Genomic DNA, 12,500 nt, shown 5'->3' with positions numbered 1-12,500 from the left:
TAAGTTGGTCAAGTTTTCTGCTTCGGTGTTATGATTTCTGGAGAGCTGCGAATCTCCTCGTGTATAATTAGATGGCTACTCAAACTTCTCATGTGGCAACATCTTTTGTGGCTATGTTATGCGTGGCCACTCATGATACAGTTGTCTCATCAGAGAAGCGGATAAGATGGAGATATGCTGTGAAAGCTCCCTGTATTACATCACAAGGGGGACGAATGTCAGACTTTCTTGCCATGTGAAGTTACAGTCATTGATACGGAGCGAAAAATTGAAAAGCTTCAGCGATAAAATAGATATAATTACAGTAGTATACATTTGTGAATTATAGATGAATTAAGATTTGTTAAAGCTTTATGTGTTTCCTAGCTAGCCAAATATTGTTGTGATTAGATTTTATACTTGCCTTTAGTTTTGTAATTGCCAAAACACACGTATCTATTTAAAGAAGCAATGAAGACAAGCTCAATGCTAGTGGATCAAATAAAATGCCATAATTGTATAATGAAGGTGAAACACCTCAGAACAAAAGATGTAGTACAATCACTGCCTATTGTTTACATACAAAATTTAATAGTGCACAGTATCTATTTCTGTCATGTGAATCAAATTCAGAAACTACGCATATAAACTTTTAGTAAAACACTCTGTTAACATTTGTGTAGAGCGATGCACAATGCATCATATTTATCCCCATTTTGTGTATGTAAAAGAGGCTGTCAAAAATTGCATCCAAAATCAGTTTTATATACAGAGGCTTTGAGTGACAGAGACTGAAATGTGTTAAAATGACCTTTTTCTTGCTGTTGTTATCCCTTTCAAGTGCTTCCGGTTGTAACTGTTAATGTGCCTTGAAAGTCTAGGCTGATATTTTTGTACATTCAGAGACTGATATTGATAATGATTCCAGTTGGTCACAGAGAAGTAGTTGACTTGCATGATTATGAATATGAAATATTTATCATATTTGACTAAATCAGGGTCGCCCGCAATTGATAGACATTACGTGGTATGTAAGTTTTTTATTTTACATCACACAAACCTTGATGAATAAACGTTATTTTAGATATTGTCTGTTTACCTTCAACCCAGACTGCATTGCTAGCCAACGATGGGGAGGAGATGAGTATGAGGGCATGCAGTCTCAAAAAACTTATGATGCAGCGTACAGTTTTGTATGTGAGATTGCTGATTGTTTTCAGAAATGAATAGGCAAATATTTTGTACAAGAATAAGTGGGAAAGCGTACATAATTATTTGTTATATTTTAGAGTTTGTCTTACACCTTTCTTAGGATGCAGGTGGTTATATAATGGCAAGTTGATCATCCTCAGTGTGTTATATTCTGTCTGCAAAATCATCTTGCTTGCTTTATTCATGCTATGTAAGGGATGTTTTATGCACCTTCCGAGTGTGTTATGGTTTTTGTTTATAAATAGAGCTTTGCTTCTGACTTTGTTAATGAAACATTTTGATTATACAGTATCTGTGTATTCTGTGCATATTGTTTGTAGTGTGGTATGTGTGTGTACAGCGTTCTGTCCAGAAATTGGATTTTCTACATTCAGATTTTCATGTTAAGAACTATTGCAAGTTACCTTTCATTTTGATTCTGACATATTCTGATTCGATTTCTGTTTATCTATTTGAACATGCACCTTGTGTACGTGTATACATAGTTTATTTGTGCCCCACCTAGAAGCATTTTATACCTCAACATGAAAGGGTGCTGTGTTTGAAGCTCCTTGGCTGGGGTAAGCAGTCTGCACCATGCCAATATATCCATCTTTTCATCAGCCACCCTATTACCGCAAATCCTCTATTTCCACCAATGAATGGTTTAACCCTCAAAACGTCCTCAGTGGCAGACCGATAAATGCTTGGCAGCCCACTGACTCGATTTTGAGGCTTGGTATCACCATAAGGTCAAGGTAATGGGCCATACGATGTTTGTTGCTCAAATTCCTGTTAGAAAAATATATTTTTATTGTCCATTAAATTTCTTGCAAACAGCTTTCCCTGTGTACAAAGTGACATGATGCACCTGTAGCAGTGCCAAGTTTGAAACCCCCTGCAGCGTTCTCATAGGCCCGAATTCACGAAGGTGGTACAAATGAAACCATGGTTTAAACCATGGCCAAAAACCATGAAGCGCCAAGTGTCGCACGGAATATTTCGTTACGAAATTGGTCATTTCGTCGACAAAATGACCGTTTCGTTAACGAAATTATCATTTCGTGGACGAAATGTTCATTTAGTTACAAAATGTTGTCATTTCGTTACAAAATAATCATTTCATCGACGAAATGACTGATTTCGTAACGTTAGATATTCCATGCGACACTTGGCGCTCCATGGTTTTTGTCCATGGTTTAAACCATGGTTTCATTTGTACCACCTTCGTGAATTCGGGCCTTTGTGTTTATCAAACTGGTCATCAAAGCATTCATGTGATGAATTAGAAATATTACTTGTACAGGTGCTGTTTGATGGTTCCATTTGTCATGTTTGTATTTTGTTTTCACCGAAAGTCAACTTTCCAATTACGTAATGGATGTAGGCAGTCTCTGTCAGTGCGTGAAGTACATGTATTTGGAATTATGCCAGTAAAAGGAGTGCTTTACAGAATACAGGGTGTGCACTGAAGTGTATGCACCTGTATGAGATGTATTTTTAGGTCTACATTTAACAGCCGTTCAATTTGCGTCATGGCAATAATTGTACCATAGATAGATGATATTTTGTAGATACGTGCATGTGACAGATTTTGTGTGTGTATCTATATTGCCATTAGAGAGAACGTGTTCTTAGAATGAGTTTTAAAAACACTTTATATCAATAGCAAAATTTATATCAATAATAAAAACAGGAATGACAGATTCTATAATGGAAACCAGTGCATGTACACGGTTGTACATTATTTCCACGTGTTCAAGCTGTGTAATATAAGTTATAGTGTGAGCGAGTCTGATATGTTCATGCTTCCATCGTGTATACGATCGTATATTTATACGATGCACTGAAAATTGTGAATTCCAAGACGGCAGGAATAGTGCTTTATTTCTGTCATCGAGAAATCAATAATTCCTTTAGTGGCTTGAAACAGTGCGATGAATCTTAAGATAAGAATTTAAAAAATTTTACTGCTGACTAAAAGTAAACCATGTGTAACCGTGTGGAAGCGATTTACAAAGTGGTCTGTGAGGCCAATACTGAAAAAGAACGTTACCCACGCTCTCATTGAAGAAAAAAAACAACAACAACAGCAACATCGGTCGATCTCATATGACGTAATATTCATGGTTTATAATTGCACTGAACCATTAATACAGTGGAAACTCGATATAACGAGATGGTCGGGACCGAGTCATTTTCCTCGTTATAGCCGATATCTCGTTATATCAGTAGGCATAAAAGAAGGCATAAAATAATGACATTAATTTGCACATGTGGGACTACCCATCATATTTCAATCAATACTGAAAACTTGATATTGTGTGTGAGGGAATTACTCACCTTTATGGGTAAGAAGATGTTTTTGCCAAGAATGTGTTTCTTATTAATTGTAGATGTTTGAATTTGTAAATTTATATAGCTTGCGATTGTATCAAGATCGTCTGTGGATTGGTATGTGCATGGTTATCGTATGGGTGTGTGTTGTGTGGAAAGCTTGAATATGATCTGCACAATGCTGTGTGTGTATGTGACACATTCTGTATGTACATTATGACTGCGTGTGTGTGAAGACGGGGAATTCCCTAAGTAGAAGGCCAATCACAGCATCAGATTGCCTCACACCTGCCAAACATCATGATGATGTCATGTATACATATGGCCGTCCCACCACATTTTCTGCATGTATCAGTGTGCGTGCACACACACACTTCACACGTACAACATGCAGTGCTAGCTGGAGTGCATTGAAGAAAATGATTATGTGTGTACAAGACAGTTTTTGGCGCATCAAGCTTTACAATCTCGGAAGATGATAGCACAGGCGAAGTAAAGCTTTACCGAAGGCACTTTGCTTTACCTCGCTATAGCAGGTTTGATTTACTATGTTTTTCTTTGTTTGAAAGTCACAAAATTTATCTCGTTATAGCAGTTATTTCGTTATAGCCGATCTCGCTATAAGAGTAGCATTTTACATAGACTTGTGTGGAAGGAAATTTGGGACCGAGAAAATTTCCTCGTTATAACCGATATCTCGTTATAGCAGTGTTCGTTATACCGAGTTTCCCCTGTATCGTCATTATGTATCCTGGATATTACGTCACGTTATGGCACATTTTTGTTCAATGGTATTTAGTCTTCAACATAGCGATGATATGTTGCCCCACTCAAGATCCATGTTCTCCAAATTTTCTCCATGTATACCCCCCCCCCCCCAATATTCTCTTCTTTCTCTGTCCTTACTCATCTCCACACTCTTCAGCCCCACCCCCACCCCACCCCCGTCTGTTAGTCCGCTGTCTCTCAAGACGATGTATCTCGTTTTCGAGATCAGTTGCAACCAGTGACACTGACACTCGCATATAACTTTTCCCTTTAAACCTTGTAAGTATCCAGGTTTATTCATGTCTGCAATCGGAAAGCATACACAAAACTTATTTCTCCATTGTTACACGTTTGTCACGATAATCAGAGCTTGTGTAGGTGGACAAAAGATATAGTAACTTATTGGCGCGACGATTACACATACAATAACCTTTTTGCATTCCACGCATTGAAGCAACGCTGCTCGGCACTTAATGCTCGTCCACACTTTGCATTACGAAATCAAATTGATGAATCTCAAGTTGCGTCATGAGTAGGAAATGATTATTTCTAGCAACTTGAGGGGTGTACCGACATTACCGTTTTAGGATTGAAGTTAGCAAAGCGGCCATGTATCATGATTTGTTTTGTTTTAAGCCAAGTTTTATACTGCTTTGTCAGGTGCGTAACAATTAAGTCAGTTAAACACAAGGGCCGATTGTATAAGCTCTGTGTAACTTTTTGAGCAAAACAACTTGATAATGAAAGGAAAACAACACGTAGTAACATTGCGTGGTAGTTCCCGAAAGCTTGTCATTGCTTGACATGTTAAAAAGTGTACACACTTTACCATGTACAGCTGTATTTTATATAATATGCTGAGTTAAAGTAAATTCTCCCGAGATGGATCACGTTTATCAATCAAAAAGTCGTCAAGGCTAGCGGAAGTAATATCAATATCAGCTTCCTCCGAGCTCGTCTCCGAGCTCGTGTCATCGTCCGAGATGGCATCTCCGTCATCGATCACCTCGTCGTCTGTTACGTCATCTCCGTCTTCCATTTGCGAAGATTGAGCATCGTCGTCACTTTCACTGCTAGCGTCATAGTCACTCTCATCTGACTGGACATCGATATTTTCATTGTCGAACTCGTAATTGAAGTCGTCTGCAGCAGAAATTCAAATCAATAGATAAATTTCCTCGTATTATTCGGAAAAAGTGTCATCACACGTACAATTACTAATGGCAAAGTCAGCTGTAGCTGCAAGAACAAACTCTATCATGTTATACCAACTGGTATCAAACCTCAGTGAAAAGTATTTTGCACGGAGATCACGTGAGAAGTGGGTACTGGGCGGTTCATACTAGTATAGAGAAAACATAAATCAACAAAGGATATGCCACTCCCTGCCTAAATCTGATCATTTTATTTTTTTAGTTTAATTGTATACGAGAACGTACGCGAATAAACGTTGGATGAGCGAGTGAGAATTCCTCATTTTGCGCACAGCATGCTAGGTATGACGTAATCGAGTATCAGAGAGATTCACAAACCGTGTGCGTTATTTCCGTTGTCGTTGTGGTTTCGAGCTGCGCGTGCCCTCAACGCAGACGCATCAGCCGTATCGATATCAGGAACCGGGGCGCCAGCCTCCCCTGCGACGTCTGCGGGATTGACAACAGACGAGGACGATGAAACCGACGAATCGCTGGGAACGCGCCCGTTGGTGTCGGCCAGCGTCTTTAAGAACGCCTCCCTCCTCCTGCGTCTTCTCTTCGCCCGGCGCCTAGAATGGCGTTTGCTGTGTCGAGGTCTCTGGCTTGATCCGGCCTCTATCGCAAGCGCTTTCACACGGACTCTTTCCCGCAGATCCTGCACCTTTGAAAAATCGCTGACGGACGCGCGACGATCTGTCACCTCGCGATGCGTGGGTCGGTAGTCCACCGGCGGCCAGCGACGGTCGAGGCCGACCACGAAACGGACGGGGAGGTGGTGAATGTCGACGTTGTGATTGAGGTACATCCAGCGGAGGCGTGGGAACCCGGAACGAAAGTGGTCACCCGATCGACCAAGGAATGGGTAGATGTGCTTGAATATTGAGTTGTCTAAGTAGTTTCCCCGAAGATCAAGCTCCTGAGGGACAGAACAAACAGTGGTAAATAAGCAAAAGCGGAAAGGAGAAAAACAACAACAACAAAAGAAAGCCTACCTTTAAAAAACCCGTATGAAACCACTTCACCATAAACTGCAGCAAAAGCTTCAGTTTTGCAGGTAGACCCGGTTACTCTTCAATTCAGTAATTTCTTTATGTGGAAAGAAAAATTTCCACAAAGTGTATTCATTCATTTATTGACATTGTTTTGCTGTTCGTCAGGATTTTTGCAAGTGAGTGTGGACACTAGCACTTCCGTCTATAGATCAAAAATGCGCGCTTTACTACAATGATCATTTCTATCTGTCTACAATCATGACAATGATATATCCACCTCTCTCTCTCACGAACACACACAAATACGCCTACAAGTCAGTGTTTCACATGATAATACTGTTCAATGCAAACCTGTAAGGATGGCAAACCCGCTAGGAACGGGAGCAGCTTGACGAATTTGTCTTTCTTCAGCCCCGTGTGCCCCAGACCCAGCTTTACGAGGAGTACGGGACGGAGACTCAGGTAGATCTTCAGTCTTCGACGGAGCCTCACGCCCTCACGTTTCCCTTGAATCGCGTAACCTGTCAAGTCCAGCACTGTCACATTCACCCAGACCTCTGTGAAAAGCCGGTGTGTTCAGACCAGAGTTTGAAGAAAGTAATTAAGTATAACAATCAAAATAAAGAGGAGTTAAAGCTGTCATTTTGAGATGTTTTACCGATGACATTCTGAGACAAATGTTGGAGTCGATAGCAGTGCACTACACCGTTTGAAGGCAGTAGTCCTTTCTAAAGGCCTCGAAGTCCCATATGAAAAATGTTGTCATACGTGCAAACTATGCTCGTTTAATAGGAACATCCTTATTTCTTGAGACAGGTTTTATGAAAGAAGCGTCTTCATTCAACCTTGTGTTCCTGTCTTTGTCAACACCCGCTAATAGAAAATAATTGTGTTAGACACGGGTGATGATTAACACAGTATTTCGCATTATCTTCCAGTTATTCCAATTTCCTTGATATCAGGGTTGGCAAGAATGGAAGATTATGATAATACACAGTATTACTGCTCATAAGAATGTCTCCCATTTTGCCGACTTGACAAAAAATCTCTCTTCTGTCATGTTTGTTACATGTTGTTATACACTTACGCATTTTACCTTTTTTTTTCTCTCATTATCAACCCGACATTCATCTCTAAATGACTGACGGAATTAAAAAGTGGCATCCTCATGTTGTAATATGTATACACGTAAGTTCTCACCTCGAACTTCCTTGATACCAATACTGCTCCCCGGGCGGAACATCACCGGGAGGTCTTCGGGTTCCACCCTCCTATGCTCCATGCTCCTCTGCAGCCGGTCACAGATGAGGTTGAGCGTACGCTTCCAGCCGACCGCCGACCCGACGCATAGCGTCGCCAGTCGAATGATGAGGTCTTCGGAAGCACGGTCGATGCGAAACTTGCGGGATGTGTTCGGGTCGCTTCTGCTCTTGATGATCCGCTCGTAGTTCTCATAAACACCATACTCCTTCCCAGTGTTAACAAAAGTAAAGCCATGCGAACGGGAAACAAGTGAAAACTGGTCTAACTCAGAATAAGAAGGACCTCACGAATGGCACAGTTACAAAAGCAGACAACTGCTCGCTGCATATCAACTAACCATGCTAACAGAGCTATTTCAGGTATAATCAAAGATCCTTAGGATCTTTGGTATAATAAATCCGTACAACAGTTTGAATCCTTCGTGTGTGATAAGGGAAATTACATCACATGAGGCAATTAGTAATGCATGCTTTTTTAAATCTATCGAAAATGATACATTTATTAACCCTATAAAGCCCAAGCTATTTTGACCCCTTCCAGGCCCAAGGGGGGCACATTGTGCCCCCCCCCCCCCCCATATAACTTCTTATGATGTATGACCGTCATATTTGGCACATGGGTAGAGCAACTCATACTCTACATGACCCAACTTTTTAAATTTCTCAAGAACATCCACTGAGGGCGCTATTTACAAAAATATAAAGAAATTCATAGGAAATACACTAAAATCATGTTTTTTCTTTTTATTTCTTTATCCCCAGTATATATGTTTTTATTTCATATCAATCATTTCCATATTTACCACAAAGGAAAAGAAAGTCAACCTTGACTATTAGTTATGGTTGACATTTCTCAAGGTCAACATGTGGGGGCGCCATTCATTACAATATAAAGAAATATAATGAAACCCATGACGTATTGCTTGGAATGGGTATATATATTGGTATCACATTTCATATTTCCAAAATATTGAATTTTGAGTTTGCAGATTGATAATATGATAAACAAAAGATATTACAGGCGAAGCTTGTGCGAAGATAACACAAAATAAAAGGGTAGTCTTTGAAAAATACTGTATTTCCGATTATTTCTATTATATCTATTGTGTGATGCCTATGTCATATAAAAAATAAAGGAAATGATAAGAAGACCATTTCCGGGTGATTCACAACCATAATTACATCACATTTTGGTACTTCAGCAAATTAGAGCCAAGAAAACCCCCATTTCATCCATTATTATATTGTTAACTAAAATTGGAACAGAAAATCATTCAAAATCTGACAAGCATGGTTGTCAGTTTACGGTTGCCATGGCAACCAGCATTATCGGACATACCTAAATTATATATTAAAATGTTTGTAATAAGATTTTAGGAAAAGTCACCAAATTTGGTTGAAATCGGGTAAAGGGTGTGGGCGTGCCCCCCCCCCCCCCCTTGGGCTTTATAGGGTTAAGTACAGTACCGAATTACTTAAGTATTGTCTGTCTGTTTATTTGTTTGTTGGTTTTGTTTTGTTTTGTTTTGTTTTGTTTTGGTTTTTTTTTTTTTGGGGGGGGGGGTTGTTTTGAGATTTAGCGTTCTGTCAGAGAGGGATTTTTGTAGTGTTTACTAGGTCATAGGTCATATAGGTCAGACCCGGAGGTCGGAAAGGTTCGTCTGCCAGCCTCCTAGTAGTTAGCTAGACTATGGAGACAAAGGCAAACACAACCCTGAACCTTATACCCCCTTTCCAATTAACACGGCAATGTTGTTTGCAAGAGAACACCAACCCACTAATATCTTGTCTTACAAATTGCTCGTGTTTAAACTTGTATTATCTGTATGTTTTGATGATTATGAGGAAATAAGGTATCTTAATTGAACTGAAAACAATGATTTGAAACTATATTGTGACCAACGACGAGTTGTTTTGTCGAAGGTTGGCATTCAATCGATCATGATTGACCACCACTTTGTGCCGTGCTGCAATCGTATTTTCACAACACAAATTCCTATTACTCGTGTCAAAGCGGATATAAACTACTTAGTACTTACTTTTTGGAGCTCCCTGACATACATACAGAGGCATTTGAGGTCGTTGATTTTCGCCGAGTACCGAATCATGTCCAAGAGATAGAGTCGAAAAGCCACCGGTCTGTTGCCCCTTTTCATGCAGTGGATCTTCTTTCCCATTGTCATCTCCCACATCAAATCATCGCCTATATCCTCGCTGGAATCATACTCGTAAACATAGTCCTCCTCATTTACAACGGCTCTCTCCTCCCCGTCTTCATCTTCGTACTCCTCATCGAACTGGTCGATGACTCGGAGATCGACGAGGCCGTATGCCCGACTGGTTTTGACAGACTCGCGAATGTCGACTCCGCCTACATCGTCTCTTTCCGTCGGCTCTTCGTTGAGGGCAGCATCTCTGTTGTCGGGAAAGGGCACGACGGATGAAGATGAACAGAGCAGTGAAATGCGAGCTCGATGTTTTAAGGAGGAAAAGAATGACTTGAATTTGTTGCGTGCGTTGTCTTGTTCTACCTGATTTTCCATCTCCATACCTAGAGTCCTATTTGTATTTCTCTTCTTTGTCCTTTAATGCCCTACCTTCGTTTGATTTTTGAACATTTCAATTTGTGTGGGTTTTTTTTCTTCAAGATGTAACAGGTATGGAATATGATCGATTTCGCGAATGACTTGGAATAGACGTTGCTGCAAACATTTTCTCAAAGAGCCATGGTTGCTACAGGTCACATTTTGTTGTCCGAGTAACGAAGGGTACGCATGCAGCGAAGCAACCATGCAGGTAAGCGCGCGACAGCTGACTGGTTCAGAATGCGCGCCTTTATGACGAAACAATACACAACGCAACGCTCTGACTTGTGGAACCGCTGTGCGGGGAGGGGTATTTCATGATGCGTTTTGTGTGACAAGTTTATTTGTTGGGGAAAATTTACTCTCAGCCAATCAGACGTAAGGATTTCAATAGCTTATAACAGTTTGTCAAAAAAAAATATCAGACAACACTCTTCTTGAAATGCCTTCTGAGCAGTTGTTGCACCTTGTTCTGTTTCTATCTTGTTCTGCTTTTTGTTTTCTTATTTTTTAAGCAGTCTATTGTAGACACTCGCCACCATAAGATACAAGCGTGCTCTATTGATTGATCATGATAATACTACTACGTGTAGTAATTTACGGGGAATTCTGAAAGTAGGTCTGAACACCCAGGGCTGTCTCTTGATTTCTTTCCATGTTTTAAAATGCCACGCACATGCTGTTGGATAAATTACGTGTTTCGTGTACAATTGTCTTTTCCACATTTTTTTTTCTGTTTAAATAAAGAAACTTATTTCTATTGTACGTGCTACATGTATATCGCACCACTCATTGTGTTCACACATTGTTATAAGTATTATCCATAAATCTTCCTGATTTAAAACTGGAGGCTAATTCCAGTGAATGGGGCACCTTATATGAATGGTTCAGTAAACACGGTGAAGAGAGACGGGAGGGGGGGGGGGGTGAAAGAAAAGGGGGGCTTATTTAGAAATATATAAGAAACGAACAGTTGGTCACACCACGATCATGTTACAGCGAGATGAAACTTTAACAATAAACCAACTTAGTCTTCATCAAGAGATCACAAATGTGCTTGGATTTTTTTTAATACTCTCCCTGAAACTTCCAACCATGGTAAAAAGGCTTAAAAAATGTTATCTGGTGCCATACCACAAGTCAGAACCACTCTGAAGGACACACAATGGTATCTTTTTGTGAATGATGCATTTCAGAATCCAGGGCCCTGTTTTATCAAAAGGTAAGATCGATTGTAAATTCCCTTTCCACACAGGCTGCCATAGACTCATGATAGAAATAAACTATATAATCAATTAATACTCTTTATAAAGGCCCGGTCATACCGCCAGAACTTTGCTGGAGCGTTCCTGAGCGGTGAAAAAACATTCATCACCGCTCGTAACCGTTCACCGCCGTTTTACAGAAGTTGGCCCCCGTTAAGGCAACGCCGTATACGCTCGGCCACCGCTGATGGTCCCTCCCACCGCTCCGAAAGTTTTGAGCTGCACAAAACATTGCGAGCGGTGAGGAGCGGGCAACTTTCCGCTCCGGCAAAGTTCACCACCGCTCCAACAACGCCCAGTCAAAGTTTGGCACCGCTCAAGAGACGCAAGTTCGTGGACGCTCGGGTCCGCTAGGCCAACGCAGAAATCTTGAACGCTGGACCACCGCTGCTTCGCCAGCTTTGCCCGGGCGGTGATTAAACGTTGCACAAACTTTGGTGGAGCGGTTGTAAGCGTTTTACGAGCGGACACGGGATTACTGGAACGGTGTCGGGTGTTGAAGCAGCGATCCATTGCGGTGATGAACTTTGGTTTGGCGTTGGTATGGAGGTGTCGGAGCGGGACCAGAATTTGGCTATTAATACGGGGAGAAATGGACCAGGAGCCCATTTGGAAGTGAGCTGCCGTTGAGTACAGACCTCATCTATATCGATTTTGCTCAAATGTTCAAGTAAAATACATAACAGTATATTTTTTCACAGTAATGTGTTGTTAATATTTCTTGACACAACCAATGGGCCACATATATTTACCTAACTCCATTGGTTCAGCTGCCTACTCAGTAATGATCTTCTTGGAGGCTGCTTCCTTTCCTTCTCCAGCCTTCCTTTTCTTTTGTCCACGTGGCATGATGAACTTCAACTATTGAATTCTATCAAAAATCTATCAGAACTTCTATCTAAGCAATCCGTTCAGCTCCGTAGTC

The sequence above is a fragment of the Diadema antillarum genome, unplaced genomic scaffold, assembly GCF_040938485.1.
Source record: "Diadema antillarum isolate AM-2024a unplaced genomic scaffold, OU_Dant_1.0 seq00000809_RagTag, whole genome shotgun sequence".
Lineage (NCBI taxonomy): Eukaryota > Metazoa > Echinodermata > Echinoidea > Diadematoida > Diadematidae > Diadema > Diadema antillarum.
This window is presented reverse-complemented; position numbering follows the sequence as displayed.